Source organism: Sus scrofa, chromosome 13 (assembly GCF_054392235.1).
Source record: "Sus scrofa isolate SSC_HxYL_T2T_F1_AM1 chromosome 13, Sscrofa_HxYL_maternal_Yorkshire_Landrace_v2.0, whole genome shotgun sequence".
Lineage (NCBI taxonomy): Eukaryota > Metazoa > Chordata > Mammalia > Artiodactyla > Suidae > Sus > Sus scrofa.
This window is the reverse complement of record NC_139395.1, coordinates 50,568,322-50,583,659: the sequence shown is the minus strand read 5'-3', so window position 1 is coordinate 50,583,659 and position 15,338 is coordinate 50,568,322. Positions and strand designations below refer to the sequence as shown.

General features: G+C 48.1%; 1 protein-coding gene across 50 annotated transcripts in view; it reads right to left on the bottom strand.

Annotated features, from left to right (window-relative positions):
- Positions 1-15,338, bottom strand: part of CACNA1D (calcium voltage-gated channel subunit alpha1 D) — a 330,381-nt gene that overhangs the window by 162,195 nt on the left and 152,848 nt on the right. Inside the window, exon 1 of one of the 50 annotated variants that reach the window (XM_084988623.1) lies at positions 1,087-1,315. The exons of the other annotated variants lie outside the window; for them this stretch is intronic. The gene's annotated coding sequence lies outside the window, so the exon portion shown is untranslated. Of the gene's footprint in view, positions 1-1,086; positions 1,316-15,338 lie in introns of those variants that run through there. 50 annotated transcript variants of the gene reach the window in all.

Genomic DNA, 15,338 nt, shown 5'->3' with positions numbered 1-15,338 from the left:
TGCCTCAGGAAAATGGAAATCATAGAATTCACTTATTACGATGCCCAGGGTGGGGGTGGGTATATATGCAAATAAATTTGGCTCAGGAAATAGTGAGCACCTCTTCTGTTTGATGGGCCCCACACCAGGAGCCAGGATTAGAAAAATGTCTCCACTATGGTCCATATCCTTGAAAAGTTTAGCCTGGTAAGGGAGGTGAGGGTTTTGTGTTTTTTGTTTGTTTTTGTTGTTTTTTGGTTTTTTGTCTTTTTTTTTTTTTTTTTTTTTTGCCTTTTCTAGGGCCACTCCCGTGGCATATGGAGGTTCCCAAGCTAGGGGTCTAATTGGAGCTATAGCTGCTGGCCTATGCCACAGCCACAGCCATAGCAACTCGGGATCCGAGCCACGTCTGTAACCTACACCACAGCTCATGTCGGATCCTTAACCCACTGAGCAAAGCCAGGGATGGAACCTACAACCTCACGGTTCCTAGTCAGATTGGTTAACCACTGCACCACGGGGAACTCTGAGGTGGGGGTTTTGAATGTGGACGCAGACAACACTCCAGGAGAGGGAACTGACGAAGAGCAAGTTCTGCATCTTGAGGCATCTGATAAGACCCAAGGGATAAATCAGTTTCCTCCTGCAAAGACTTTCTTGTTCCATGTGAGCACGATTTTGCCCAAGCCACCCTGCGCTCTAGCCATCTGCCACCAGAGCACCGCCCCTTGATCACAGACGAGTCCCAGTCCTGGGTGGGACATCACAGAGACTCGCCACTGCATCTTTCCTCTTTACCAGCAGGAGAACCATCCAACCGTAGGGTTACCCCAGGCTCTACCCCCATTCTCAACTCCCCACTCATAATGCTGACTAGCCAGTTCCATGGGCTCTCTCATCCCCAGGTCCCTGCCATTCCTAACTGGCCCTTGGGGCACCCCTTGATCCCTGGGACACCATCTTAGTGGTCTAACGAATTCCTCTGTGGTGTGACTTAGCCAGAGTCAATATGTTTTCAATTTAACAAGCCTAGCTCAAAAATAAATAAATAAATAAAGAACATAATAGGAATAAAAAGCCTCACTCATCCCCAATCTCCATACTCACGTTTCCTCCAGGTTCCCCATCAGGTGCTGCTCTCGGCCTGGCTTATCCCGTGCACCCTTCGCCCTTCACCAGGCTGTGAAGACCTTCTTGGACCTCGACCCACTCCCTCTGCACCACCAGCCATGCCCTCCAAGCTGGGATAAGAAGCTGAAATCTCCCAGAGCAGCAGCATGCCCACCCCAGCACCTCGTGCCACACGGACCTCTAAGGACTCTCCTGTTTACTCTCTGGAGTCCTCGTGAGCCTCACCAGAGCAAGGGCTCATCTTCCAGTTCACTGCCACACCCCCGGCTGGCAGGCTCCCATGGGAGGTGCCCTCATGCCACTGTGTACGTTCTTAGGTATAGCAACCGACTTTACTACTCGCTACAGAGGAGAAATCCACCAAGGCTTCCATGAGGCAGTGACACTAACTGTGGGAGCTACAAGGAAAAGCAACTCTGTAGCTTTAACCAGAAGCAGAAACCCCTGAAAACATCCATCGATTGTACTCAAATTGGACCCTGACCACCGAAAGTAGCTTGTCAGCGTCTTTTTGAGAGTTTAGAGCTGTAAGGGAGCAAGATGAGCTGGAAAGAGCAAGCTGATTTTATAATTCTTCCTCCCTCTTTATCCTTTCTGCTTTATTTACTGGGACAGACAGGAAAAAAAGGCTTTGGCTGCCATCAATATTCATAGCAGTTACATCCCTACGTCAACACAGCGTTTTATACTTTAGAGCAGAAAAACAAGACAGGGAACACAGAGTACACCTACCAAACACAGCTTGTTTTTCCTCTTTAGCTTTTATTTATAAGTAATTTTGCCACAATAATACTAGGCCCATTCATGTAACTGAATTGTTTGGGCTCTTTTATCTCTTTCTCTTGTCCTCCTCTCTCGCCTTTTTGAAGACTTTGGTTTCTCTTTCCAGAATCCTCGGTGCATTACTTGATGGAATTGATTATAAGAAATATAACCTTGCTTTAATGTGACTCTTTATTACAGAGACTCTAACATAATGCCAGCTGAACCATCACAGCCCAGAGAACACAACCAGCCAGTTTGCCTAGAAGCCAGTGTCAGCAGGGTCCCCAGTCCTGCGCTTAAAAGTACTCCTTTTTAAAAAAAGGACATCTCTACATCAAGCAAATGTAGTGTTTAAAAAATTCTTGTAGGAGTTCCTATTGTGGCTCAGTGGGCTAAGAACCCAACACAGTATCCGTGAAGATGCTGGTTCGATCCCTGGCCTCACTGAGTTAAGGATGTGGCATTGCCACAGGCTTCAGTGTAGGTCACAGATGTGGCTCAGACCCAGTATTGCCATGGCTGTGGGGCAGGCTGGCAGCTGCAGCTCTGATTAGACCCCTAGCCTGGGAACTGCCATATGCTTCAGGTGCAGGCCTGAAAAGAAAAAACATCTTGCAGAACAGCAATTATGGGAAGGGAAGGTAATTACTTCACAAGACGACTGTTCAGCAGAGAAAGAGAATGTTCAGTTAGTCATTTGAAAAGGAAGCCACCAGGAAAAGTCAGGTTTCTCATGGGGTGAGATGGCAACATGCACCTGGCTAAAGGACCTGTGGGACGTCTCACAGAGAAGATACGGAGCCAGTAGCCAGGATGGAGGGGGAGCATGAGGACTAAACAATGGTGAGGATGAAGGGATGGGACGGGTATAGAGAGACAAGCAAGAGCTCTCCTGAATGAACTTGAAATGAGGTGACCTCTGGGCAGGGGCTGCACATTAAAAGCTCTACTCCAGGATAAATGAAAAGAGTACATGACTCCTGCATCCCAGTCTCCCTGCACTGGCCAGGAACAGCCATGTGCTCGTGACACGCACCCAGCCACCAGCAAGGATCCTCCCCACTCACCGAGGATCCTGGGTGGGCAGAGACACCCAAACCATCTCTCAAGAAAGAACCAGTTCTTACCCAGAGACCACCCTATCATGTGGATCAAAGTCCCCTATGAGATTCAAGTCACTAGAGACATAAAGGCTCAGAATCTAATTCTGAACCCTGATTTATCTTCTTTATACACTGATGTTTCACTGAACAGGAGAGGCTCCAAACCTACAGTCTCTAAACCAGGGAACCCCATGTAGAGCCTTGAGAAACAGAAACTGTCACCTAGCAGGGAATTACAGATGCCAGGATCCTTAATTGTATTTGGTTGTCTGCCGTCCTATATTCAAGCGTCCTTTTTCAAGTGCTGTGGTAACAATATCCATCGTCATCAATACATCCTTCATCCATCCATCCATTCCTGAGCACCTGGTTCCTCCTCAGAAAGCCTGACCCCTACCTTCACAGAGCTCCTCACCTACAAAGGCTTGATGAGCCAGGTAAGATTCACCTCTTTGATTTGCTCATCTACTCACAGGGCCCAAGTCTTTGCAGGGCAACTGATGAAGTGGGAGGCAGCAGCAGAGAGGGTGTCTCCAGCAACCTTGGGTGACCTAGTCAACCTGACACGTACATGCTGGCAATAGAAAACAGAGTTTCCCCTGCACACATATCTCTTCTGCCTCCTGCAGGCCTGGGCTCCCCATGGGCAGAGATCACCTCCCACCATTGTTGTGACCCCAGCTTCCAGCACTGTACTGGGCCCACATAAGGTACTCACAGGGGCTACTAGGAGGTAGAGGAGGAATTAAGCAACAAAGCAAGACCTATAGGGGCTATAAAAATGTGAGAATGTGGGATTCTAACATATGTACCAAAAAGAAAAATAGGCAGGGTAGGAATCATTCCCCGTTACCAAAAAGCCTCCCTAGAACAAGCCTGGCATAAGGGGTCGGACTATGGAGACAACAGCTGATTCCAACAGCTCAGAAGCCCTCCCTTTTCAATCCCAAGCTGAGCCTCCAGTGAATGTTCACCACTGTCCAGGCTCCTGTACCTTCCTCCTCGTTCACATCCCTCCTGCAGGAGCCTCCACTCCAAGTCATGGCCAAACCTGCTCCCGCCCACTGTACCACCAAGTCCAGGCTTTCCCTTCCACATGCCTCTGCCCACCCTGTTTCACCTCCACCCAACCCCGCCCCCGTGAACCTGCCCCGCCTATGTCACCTCCCCTCCGTGGGAGCACATGACTCTGAAACGGGCTCACCGAAGCCCAGCACAGGGTGTGGTGAGAACCCAGGGCTGGGAGTTGTCCTCTGCTGGCCCTGGCTCTGCCGTGACTGACTCAGGGCCACGTCCTGTTCCCTTGCTCTAGAACCACCACTCCACCATTCATGCCTTTTCATCAGGCTAAGTTCTACCTGTGTTTCAAGGCTCCACTTAAATGACAGTTTCTCAGCAAAACTTTGCTGATCTCCCATACTACATTCCAGCCCCTGGTATATGCTGTCAAAGCTTGCTGCATTTCTGCATAGCCCTATTCACAATGGAATTTTTTTCATTTTGTCAAGTTTTCTTGAAATATAGTTGATTTCCAGTGTTGTGAGAATTTCTGCTGCACAATAGAGTGATTGAGTTATACATGTACACTCATCCTTTCTTTTCCAGATTCTTTTCCCATACAGATTATCACAGAATACTGGAGGTAGAATTCCCTGTGCTATACAGCAGGTCCCCACTGGCCAGTCATTTCACAGTGGAATATTACAATTTTTTTAAAAAACTGTATCTTTGGTACTTGTCTCTCAGTAAGTGATAATTTCTTATAAAATCAGAAACCATTTCTATTTCATGCATCACTGTATTCCCAAGTCTGGCACAAAAATATACTCGATATTTATAAATGAATAAATAGATAGGCAAAATGAGAGATTTTGACCAAACATTATTCACCAGCCCTTCCCGCTTAGAAGTTCCATAATTATATTTCAGTCAATTCAAGCTGCCATAACAAAATACCATAGACTGGATGGCTTAAACAACAGAGACCTATTTCTTACAGTCTGGGGGCTGGGAATTCCAATATCAAGGTGCTGGTGGATCTGGGGTCTGGTGAGAGCCCTCTTCCAGGCTTGTAGACAGCTGCCTTCTCGTGATGTCCTGGCAGGCCTTCCCTGATGGGTATATACATGTAGAGATCTCGCTTCCTCCTGTTCTCACGTCACTAATCCCATCAAGAAGGCCCTACCCTCAAGACCTAACCACCCCAATCAGCTCCCAAAGACCCCACCTCTAAACACCATCTCACCGGAGTTAAGTTTTGAACACATGAACCTGGAGGGCCACAAACATACCACCCATAACAATACCACAGGCTCCAGCCCCATTAAAATGCCCACAACTAAACATTCGGGTAGAGCCTCACAGCTCCTGCTCTGCACACACAACTGCCTCCAGTTGGAGGGAGGAGCACCCACAAAGGCAAATGGGCCAAGGGCAACGAGAGGTCCAGAGCTGCAGGAGCACAGGTATGAGGAGAGGGGGAGGCTAAAGGGAGAAGGACATGGGGGACTTGAGATAAGGTTCTGAGGTTTGACCTCTGCTTCTCAGCTGTAAAACAAGCAGCCTGAATGGATGATGTCTTCCAGCTGTGAATCCACAATTCGCTATGATCTGATGAACCATGTCTAGACTCGGGCCCCAGAGGGGAGCCATGTGAGGGCCTAGGGACCCTGGAGAAGACAGCCAACCAGAAGCAGCAAGATCCAAGTGCAGCTGCTGCCTTGTCAGGTGACTGGGTCACTCCATGTTGCCCGAGAGACACTCTCAGCTACTGCCTCATGTTTCTGGAGGTGCCCTTGGGAGCCACTGCCACTCTTACAGGGTTTCAACCTCTAGCAACTCTGCCAGGGACCTCAGGAGGGGGAGCAGCAGGTGGCCTCAGCTCAAGCTTGCTGGGACATAAACAGAGGTCACGCTTTCCTCTGCAGGTATTCATGATGCATGTGCCTAGCAGGCCGCCAAGGACAGCTGAGGCCACATTTACCTGAAGAGGCTGGCAGGAATAGTCAATGTGCCTTCGTTCTCCTTCACCTTTGGTTTAAAAGGACAAATCAGGGGGAAGATGCGAGTGAGTTCACCTCCCATGGCACCAGGCTGTCATTTACCCCTTCTGCTTCTCGGCTTCCTCATCTGTAAAACTGGGATAGTCACCTTTGCCCACCAGGTGACAGTGAAAATCAGAATAAGTGGAGTGGGAAAGAGCCCTGGGGACCGCCAGACACTCACCATCAGAGGCTGCGCGGGACAGGACAGGGCAAGGCCGTGCTCCCAGGCTCCAGAAGTGGAGTCCTGATAGGAGGATTGGACACAGACACAAATCAATAGGACCGATGCCAGCCCAATGACCTCATGACCATCCAGGCCAGGCAGGGCCACTGCCCAGGGTGCCATCCAGAATGTACTTGAGATGACAAATGGAGGTGGCCAGCGGGTGGCCTGGCCGATCACTCCGTGGAGACCAACTTCAAAGACATCCGGCCCGTGGGAAGAGAGCAGGGGAAGCTGACAGGGCACTCTCTCTAGATGTGGCCTCCTCATTCCCCAGCAGGGCAGAGGCAGCTGCTGCTGTGCTACAGGGGCTAAAGAAAGCAGCTGGCCGAGGGTAGCTCATTATGGTCTTGCCACCCAGCAAAACTTTCAGGGTAACAGTTCCCTGACTTTCCTCTGAGAACTGAGTCTTCCTGCTTTCAGTCCAGGGGCTACATGGGTCGGCGTGTGACCCAGGTTATTGGTTCAAGGATAGGCATGTGACCCAGTACCTACCAACCAAGTCAGGTAGAACTCATCCAGAGTTTCACTAAGCCTCTCGGCCAGAAGTTCTGTCATTGGCTTGATTTAGCCCTCAGAGGCTATAAGCCTAGAGTTACCATGAGGACATGAAGATGAAAAGCCAACACTAACAGACACCAGGCCAAAAAATGGGAAGAGAGTCAAAGAGAAAGAGAAGCTCAGATAAAGAAAGCACCCAGCTCTGATGCCTCTATATGAGCCCCTGGATCAAGCTGAACCTGAAGCCAAAATTCTCCCACCTTGGGCTTTCTGGTTACAAGAGCCAATAAACTGAGCCAGTGTGGATTGGGGTTTTGGTCAGCTGCAACCAAAGAGTCCCAGCTAATACCCAGGGCCTACAGGATCATTCTGCTTCTCTGAAAGTTAAGGCATCTAAGAGAATCTTCAGCAACTCCTCATCTCTCAAGAGATTCAACTCCTTGGATAATTCCCTTTGACTCACAGGCTTAGGGATGGTTCTCCATGCATAGGATCCATGAGCCTTGCAAAGTCATTGACTCTGGGAATTCACCTAGTCTCAGTTCTCCAAATTTCCTCCTTCCACCTCATCTTTTCTCTGTTCCGCCTTCAATTCCACCTGGCTTCCAGGATTCTACACACCCCTGTAAACTTGATGCCTGAGACTTGCCTTGCTTCTCAGCCCACCCATCCTGGGACACAGACTGAGTTCCCTTGGTAGTGGGGACAGTTGGCAGCCATACTCTCTTCACCCAGCTTCACCACAGAGGCACTGCCCTCCTTTGCCCCACCTTGGTTGGCAGTGCAGGCACCCTATTCCCATTTGATTCAACCGCATTCCCTGGATGTCTATTCCATACCAGGTGCAGTCCTGAGCAGTGAAGATTAAAGATGGCTAAGACACCATCCATGTCCTGGAGGAGGACAGCAGATGTATACAGAAACATTTCCAGACACGGCAGATGACAATCAAAGCTAAAGCAGAGTACTGGGAATCTCCTGTGGGGAGATGTGGAATGGAGCAATTAATTGTGTCTGGAGCATTTGGGAAAGCTTCATGAAAAGCATGGGACTGTATCACGCCTAAATTCCTCCATCTGGCATCCCCAAGGACCTCTACACAATCTGTCTACACTCTGCCTACCAACCACCAGCTGACATGTCACCCCACCAGGCACAGGGCCTCCGTCCTACCCAAGTCTCCTTCCTCCTCCTCTACTCCCTCTGCTCCAGTCTGTCAACTCCCATAATACCCTGCATATATGTCAGACTCACTGGTACCCGTGGTCTCTGTCATTGTACTTCTCCACCACTGAAAGCACTTCTTTCTATTTCTCTAAATCCTGCCCCTCCCTTTCAGGGAAGACTGGGGAGTTTCATTTCCTCTGAGCACTCTTCCACCCCCCTCTGCTGTAAGCACAATGTACTTATCGGAAAAGACAAATGACTGCCATGTGCCTACTGCCCCTGCTCCCAGGTGCCCCTGCAGCAGACACCCCTCCCTCGCTGGTCTCCAGCCAGCACTCCTCCCACTGTATCTAATGCAGCTTAACACGGTACCCAATCAGGCATCACCCCCAGACTAGAGCAGGCACGTGAGTCAAGACTGTTACAAGTTGCACCAAACACACTTAATCATGACAGTAAATCACAGCAACAAATGCCTGAGCACCAACTACGCACCAGGTCATGAAAGAGAGCAGAGAGGGGCAAGGCATTGCCCTTGTTTTCCAGGGCTCCTGGTAACTTGGGAAAGTGAACCTATGAGGTGTTGTGTTACTTGTAGATTGTCAGTACCTTGAGGGCAAGATCCATTGCATACACCTCTGAAGAGCACTATACAGAGCAGAGAACTGAGCATTTAGCCACCATAAACACTAAGATGTCATCATTCACAAAAGAGGAAAAAAAAAAGCAGAGCCTGACGCTGCATTTCTGAGCACCTGGGCCGAGACCTTGTCTCACGGTCAGGGAGCCCCATGGGCATGCCACTCACCTCTCCTAGGCGTCAGGCCTTTATATCCCATTCTGACAGCTCAGGTCAAGGTAAATGGCAGTAAGATTATGTGCGCCACATGGGGCTGATCAAAGTAGCTCTCTGCCTCCCTGGGACCTAGGGGGGCCCAGGTCATGTGAAAACTGCCAAACCCCATCCTTCTAGAAAAGAAGTCTTTTCTTAGCATTGCTTCCTTTGCCTGACATGAGCCAAATGCTCCAATATGTCCACCTCCTTGGCTGAAAAGAAATGAGCAAATATTTCAACAAGGCCGGAAATGAGTAAGCTTAAAACCAAACATCTTCATTTTGACAAGAAGGCAGAGTCATTCTTTTCTCCATTAAGAGAGTAAAAGAAAAGCCTTTCACATTTGTCTATGGTTAAATTTCCTGACGTCTGCATTCTAAGTGCAATCTCACTCCACGTCCCTGCTGCTCACATGCACCCCTATAAACACCCCACGTGCCCCCCCGGACACGGCACATTCTGATCACTTATCTCAGCTACTACTCCAAGCTAGAGAGTCAGGCCAAGAAGCATTATTTACGTTCATGTATGAAGGGCATAGTCAACAGAAATAACAAAGAACAGTGATGGTGCCCTCTGATTTGGAGAGACCTGACTACACCCACCTGGTGGGGAAGCACACCTTTCTGCCGGGCCCCTGCCTGCCCACCCTCACCTGGGTTTTTACAAAGCCCCACCAGGACCTCCTAGGGGCATTCAGGCATCTTGGACTGAGTACCTGAGGATGCACCCTGGAGGCGGAGCTGCCAACTGTACAAATGTGGACACCTGCTGGGTGGTGCGCCTCCCATTTAAGAATGTTTGCAGTCATGTGTTCAGATGCACTGTGACCTTGTCCAGACAGGGAAAAGAGCCCATGTCAGGTTCTGGCTCTGCCACGAACTGGCTCTGTGGACTTGATCATCATAAAATGAGAAGGACAGAAATGGACCCAGTTTGTTGAGTGTGAATGAGGTAACACATGTAGAACACATTGGGCTCACACCCAAAGATGCTGGCTCATTTTACTGCCGTGTCTGTGTCACATGCTTCCCTGGTCTGGACATGTGCCCCAACAGCACAGGGCCTAGCGAGAAGCAACTGCTAACTACTCACTATGTGAGCCTGGGTACAACAGGCCAGCTCGCCACCAACCCTGCAGGCCTGCATGCCCACAGGGCAGGCATCTCCCCCGACCTCCCTGTAGGGCCCAGGGTCAGCACCGGCTCTGCTCTGAGGGGGATGGTTGTCCCATCTGCACCGGCTCCTACACCTCCCAGACTTTCCAGCAATATCCATCTATGGACCATCATAGAACAGAACACTCTGGAGGTGAAGCATGCCTGGCTCCCAGGCCCTGTGTCACCCCCTCCCTCCACTGTTCTAGCAAAGGGGCAGATGCCTATGGGGTGGGGCGGGGGGGGCAAGGGGAAAGGCACCACTCAGCTTACCAGCTGTCTCCACCATAAAAACCACACTGTGGGATGAACTCTAATTCGTGGCCACCTTTTTCTCCCCAGTGAATGTAATGAGACTATAGGAACATAGATCATTTCTTTCTGAATAAATTCATGAATCAAAGATGAAAAATACATAAAGTGTAGAGGCTATAATTGAGATAAAATATGTGATACATTTACTCAGAAGATTAATAACTCTGTGCCTGTAATTCATCGTTGTTTTGGTATTAGAAAGTAAAATTAAGTTAATTTAAAAGACATTGCGTGGCTTCAAAACCAGGCGCCACCTAAGTGTGGCCCTGAAGTGGAAATCAATACCCAAGGCAATGACTAAGCAGAACTGAGTGTCTGCAGACCCACTCCAGAGCTAGGGAGCGTCCCTCACGTTGATCCATCAAACCTCCCCCACATCTGTCACTTGACACCTCCCAGAAGCCAGAGGGAGGGCTCTGCAGTCCCCCAAACTCTGAACCCACACAGACATTCTATGGGCAATTCCATTCCCAGGAAAACCAACTGCTTCTCTGAAGCATTTACTAGAGGGGATTCTATTTGGTCAGGTGGCTGGGGCTGGTTGCTCATTTCTACTGTTCTTTTTAAGGCAACATCTGCCTTGCTCCGAAAAAGAACTCTAGGCAACAAGAATACAAAACAGCTCTTAAAAAGAAGGCAGTAGACCTACATGTAAGGGCAGGGAAGGGTGTCCATGATACATTATTACAGGGATAATATGATCCCCTTGATGTCTGAAGAGATCTCCTCATAAGCCAGTCTGCAGCTCTGATACCTGAAAGTGAAAAGGCTCGTCTCCGAGAGCAGGATCATGGAGGACTGACTCTCTGGCTCTCCTTTTAGGTAGGTCTACTATGAAGACATTTCTAGTCATGTGTCTCTGAGATTTCTCACAGTTACTATGGGAGAAAAGCAGACCCATGACACAAGTCACCTTTTCTTTTGTTATCTTTCGAATGAAACTATTTCTTAGAGCGTAAAAATGTTTCCCCAGAATATCTGCATAGAGAGAAGAATCAGCTGACAATATGAATTGAGCACTAATTATAGGAATTAGATGAATTCTTGCCTTTCTTCATGGAATTTATCCCATAGTGGAGAGGATACTTAAAATGGAATACATATGAAATGAATTTTTCAGTTTACATACTTTTTTTCTTTTTATGGCCACACCAGCAGCATATGGAAGTTCCCAGGGTAGGGGTCGGATCACAGCTACAGCTGCTAGTCTACACCACAGCCACAGCCACAGCCACACTAGATCCAAACCACGTCTGCAAGCTACACCACAGCTCACGGCAATGCCAGATCACTGACCCACTGAGCGAGGCCAGGGAACCAACCCGCATCTTCATGGATACTAGTCAGATTCATTTCTACGGCGCCATAATGGGAACTCCAGTTTACAGAAATTTTTGAAAAACGAAATAAAATAGAATGGAAAATATGAGAATGCATACGAAATATCAGAATTTAGCAAGTATGTTTTCATCAAACTCATGTTTCAGATGATAGACACAGATGTTTGTGAGCTACAATGTAAAATATACGTTACTGTTGGCCAAAAAAATGTTGAAAAACATAGCTCTAAAAGCCAATAATCCGGACCTGCCAGTGGACACCAGTGGGGATAAATAACCACCCTCTTATTCCCACGCTTGCTCACACACACTCTCCCTCTCCACACACACACACACACACACACACACACATCACAAAATTCCTTAAGTTAAATGGTAGTTAAGAATCCCTAACAGAGCCAAACATCCAAATGATGAGGATAGAGGTGCACGTTCTAGGTCTGTTCCTCAAGGAAGAAGTGCATCTCCAGGTAAGGCAACATAGACTCAGGTTGAGGTTGCTCAGTGAGTTCCCTGTCTGTCCTGGGAGATGAGGGCCCATCCTGGGAGTCAGCTGGCTCCAGGGTCATCTGGAGAAGGAGGAAAGGAGAGTGGGCGAGATCGAGATGGGAGGGAAGAAGACACAGGTTTGCAGTGGGACATGGAAGGCATAAGGGAGGACGAGATGCTCACCTTCCCTCAACCACCCCCAGTCCACATGAGAAATGGCTCACCAGGACAGGGTGAAATCACACACCCACCCACCCACCCACACACACACACACACACAGAGCCCGGGCCCTAAGTGGGGCAGTGGTGCAGAGAAGCAGGGTAGGGAGCATGGGTGCATCTGAAGACCGGGGCCATGATCCCCACCCAAGACTGGAGCTTGTAGGCCAACGAGTCATGTATGTCATTCAGCAGGCACAGGGCTGCTTGCCGTCAGGCACACACACTGGGACCGGGGCGTCTATAATCCACACAGGGACACAGGGGAGAGAAGGGGCCTCTCTTCTCTAGCTGTTTGATGGGATAGGTAGTCAGTTAGGAAAAAGGCCCGGTGAGCTGGGTGGGCTCCACAGAGTCTGAGGCTGTCCTTTTGAAGCATGTTTTTGGGTCAGAACAATATTTTAAGGAAGCACAAGACTGCACATGATGAGGGACACATTCAAATCCCAGGTCTGCCAGACCAGCTGTGTGGCCTGAAGGAGAGCACTGAAATTCTCAAGTGGCACTTTCCTCATCCTCTCAACAGGGCTCCCCCCCACCCCCCGGGGGAACTAAGTATTAATACTGATGGTGGAAACACCTGGCAGACGGTTTGCCCTCCATCAAGTGGCCGCTGTCACCATGTGGCTGTGTTGTGAACGTTCCCAGGAAGGGCCATCACAAGCCTCTCCCCCAAAAGGTTAGGGTTCTTGGAAGGTGAGAACCCACCCCACTCGGTTCCCTTTCATGTCTCAGTGCTCAGGCCCGGCAGGGTGGGGGTGGGGGGGCACCCCAAGCACTACCCTCCACCCCCAACGTTTGTACCTTGTGACAAAAAATAGTATGAAAGGCTTAGAAAACACAGGAAAAAGCCTAAATAAACAAGCACATTGAAATCACCAGCAGTAAAGTCCTGTCTGGCTACAACGACAAAAATTACATCCATCCTGTTAATTCGGGCATAGGCAGATGCCTTTTTAATGGTCTCATAATCACTAAGATCAATCATCATTTTAATAATGATTAGTGTTGGAAAAGGCAACAGGCTTAATCACAACTGCCTCAATTCAAAATTCATTAACACTCTGACCAAATGAAATCATTACACTTGGGCTCTCAATACTTCATAAATGTACCTCCTGAAAGAACTGTCAAGCTGCTTAATTTCTACACTCTATTTTAAAGCTGCCTTTCTAGGCCCGTGTGGTTCACTTTCTATGGTCACTTCCCTATGAATTTCGTGCTCAGGCAAACTCCTATTATTAGGATAACTTTGAGACATATGAACAGAAGATCCCTTGAAGGCTTCGACAGCTACATAAATGCTATTTTTGAAATATCTAGGGTCATCATTTAAAAAACATGCTAGTGAGTTAGGATAAAATGGAGCAGATCTATACAGGTTTTCTTTTAATTACGGTAGTGTCGGTGAATCAGACCTCAAATGTCTAGCAATTACCACTTTCTATAACTTGTGATTCTGCTCAAATGCCAAACTTAAAAAAATCCAAATCTAGAACAAACAGTTCAATGGTAACATCCAGTCTTGCCTCTTTTTTTCTCAGCCCCGACGTATGAGGGCACAGAAAGAGGCAAAGATGTGAGATGAGACAATCCTCATTACAGCCAGGAAAAGGTGAAGAGGTGCATTCTGAACAACAAGCATCCTGCATCACCCCCGAGGGCCTACACTCCACCAGGCGGCTAGTGACTTTTAAACACCCCGACACCCCTCAAGCCCAGATAGGGAAAACAGAAATCTAGCTGGAGGACTTCTGACTATTGGTCCTAAATTGGGGAGCTCAGTAAATCCTAGGGTCAGACAGCCTGGATTCAAAGTTCCTACTTGGTCCAGCTATAACCTGGCACAACACCATCCTTCTGGGCCTTGGTTTCCTAATCAGTGACATTCCTGTGAAAGGCACAGATGAACTAACATGCAATGCCCAGCACACAGCATGCTCACAATAGATGGTTATTATTTTACTGGGAATTGAGGGTAGAAGTTCAGCTCTTGACCTCTTTCTGCAGAACCTCTCTAAATTGATTTGCCTTCAACCATCTGGTCAGATGAACAGACACTCTTTGTTTCTTCTGGGTAAAAGATAACAACAAAAGGCTGTGCCACATTGAACCCATGCAGCTCCCGGGTTAATTTCTAGAGAGTTTGCCTGGTTTGTCCTCAACCCTTGAGTTGCATGCTTACTAAGAAGTGCTTATGTTTGGTCCCAGATTTATACCAGGTGGACCTGTTACTGTAACGACCTAATTGAACCGCATGCTGCCTGAACTGATGAAACAAGAGAGCGAAAAGAGACCTTGCTTCCACAAAAATTCTGCTGAATCTCCAGGAAGTACCAGGTAAGGAATGTTGCTCGAGGTGTTGCTGAGTTGGATATAGGTGAGATGACAGCAAGGGACAAGGGAAAAGCATTTTTCAAATGCTCTCTGCTTTCTTCTCATGTATCTTTAAGTTGTTATTCTATTTTTAAATAAAACACAACTAGAAATTGTAGCTATATTTCCAGAGTCATTTATGCAAGAAAGGAAATGGGCGCTCTGACTAGTAGGTACGTGATCCTCAGAAAAAGCCTTTGACCCCCTACTCCAAGAGATTGGCAAAGAAATGTTCAGTTATAGAGTCTAGGTTAAATCACCTTTAACAAGTGTTTCCAGCTTTTTAAATGAGTCTCCCTATAACTGACTTTTTAAATAACCAACTTATAGGTCAGAGTAAAGGGCAGGCACACCCTATGTTCACTGCAGTACTGTTCACAATAGCCAAGACATAGAAACAAACTAAATGTCCATCAACAGATGAACTGATTAAGAAGATGGTACAGAGTTCCTGTTGTGGCATAGTGGTGTTGTGGCATGTGTTAAGAACCCAACACATGGTCCATGAGGATGCAAGTTTGATCCCCAGCCTCACTCAGTGGGTTAAGGATCTGCAAGCTGTTCGCAGATGTGGCTGGGATCTGGTGTTGCTGTGGCTGTGGCGTAGGCTGGCAGCTGCAGTTCTGAATGACTCCGTAGCCCAGGAACTTCCATATGCCACAAGTGTGGCCCCTAAAAAAAAATTAAAAGAAGA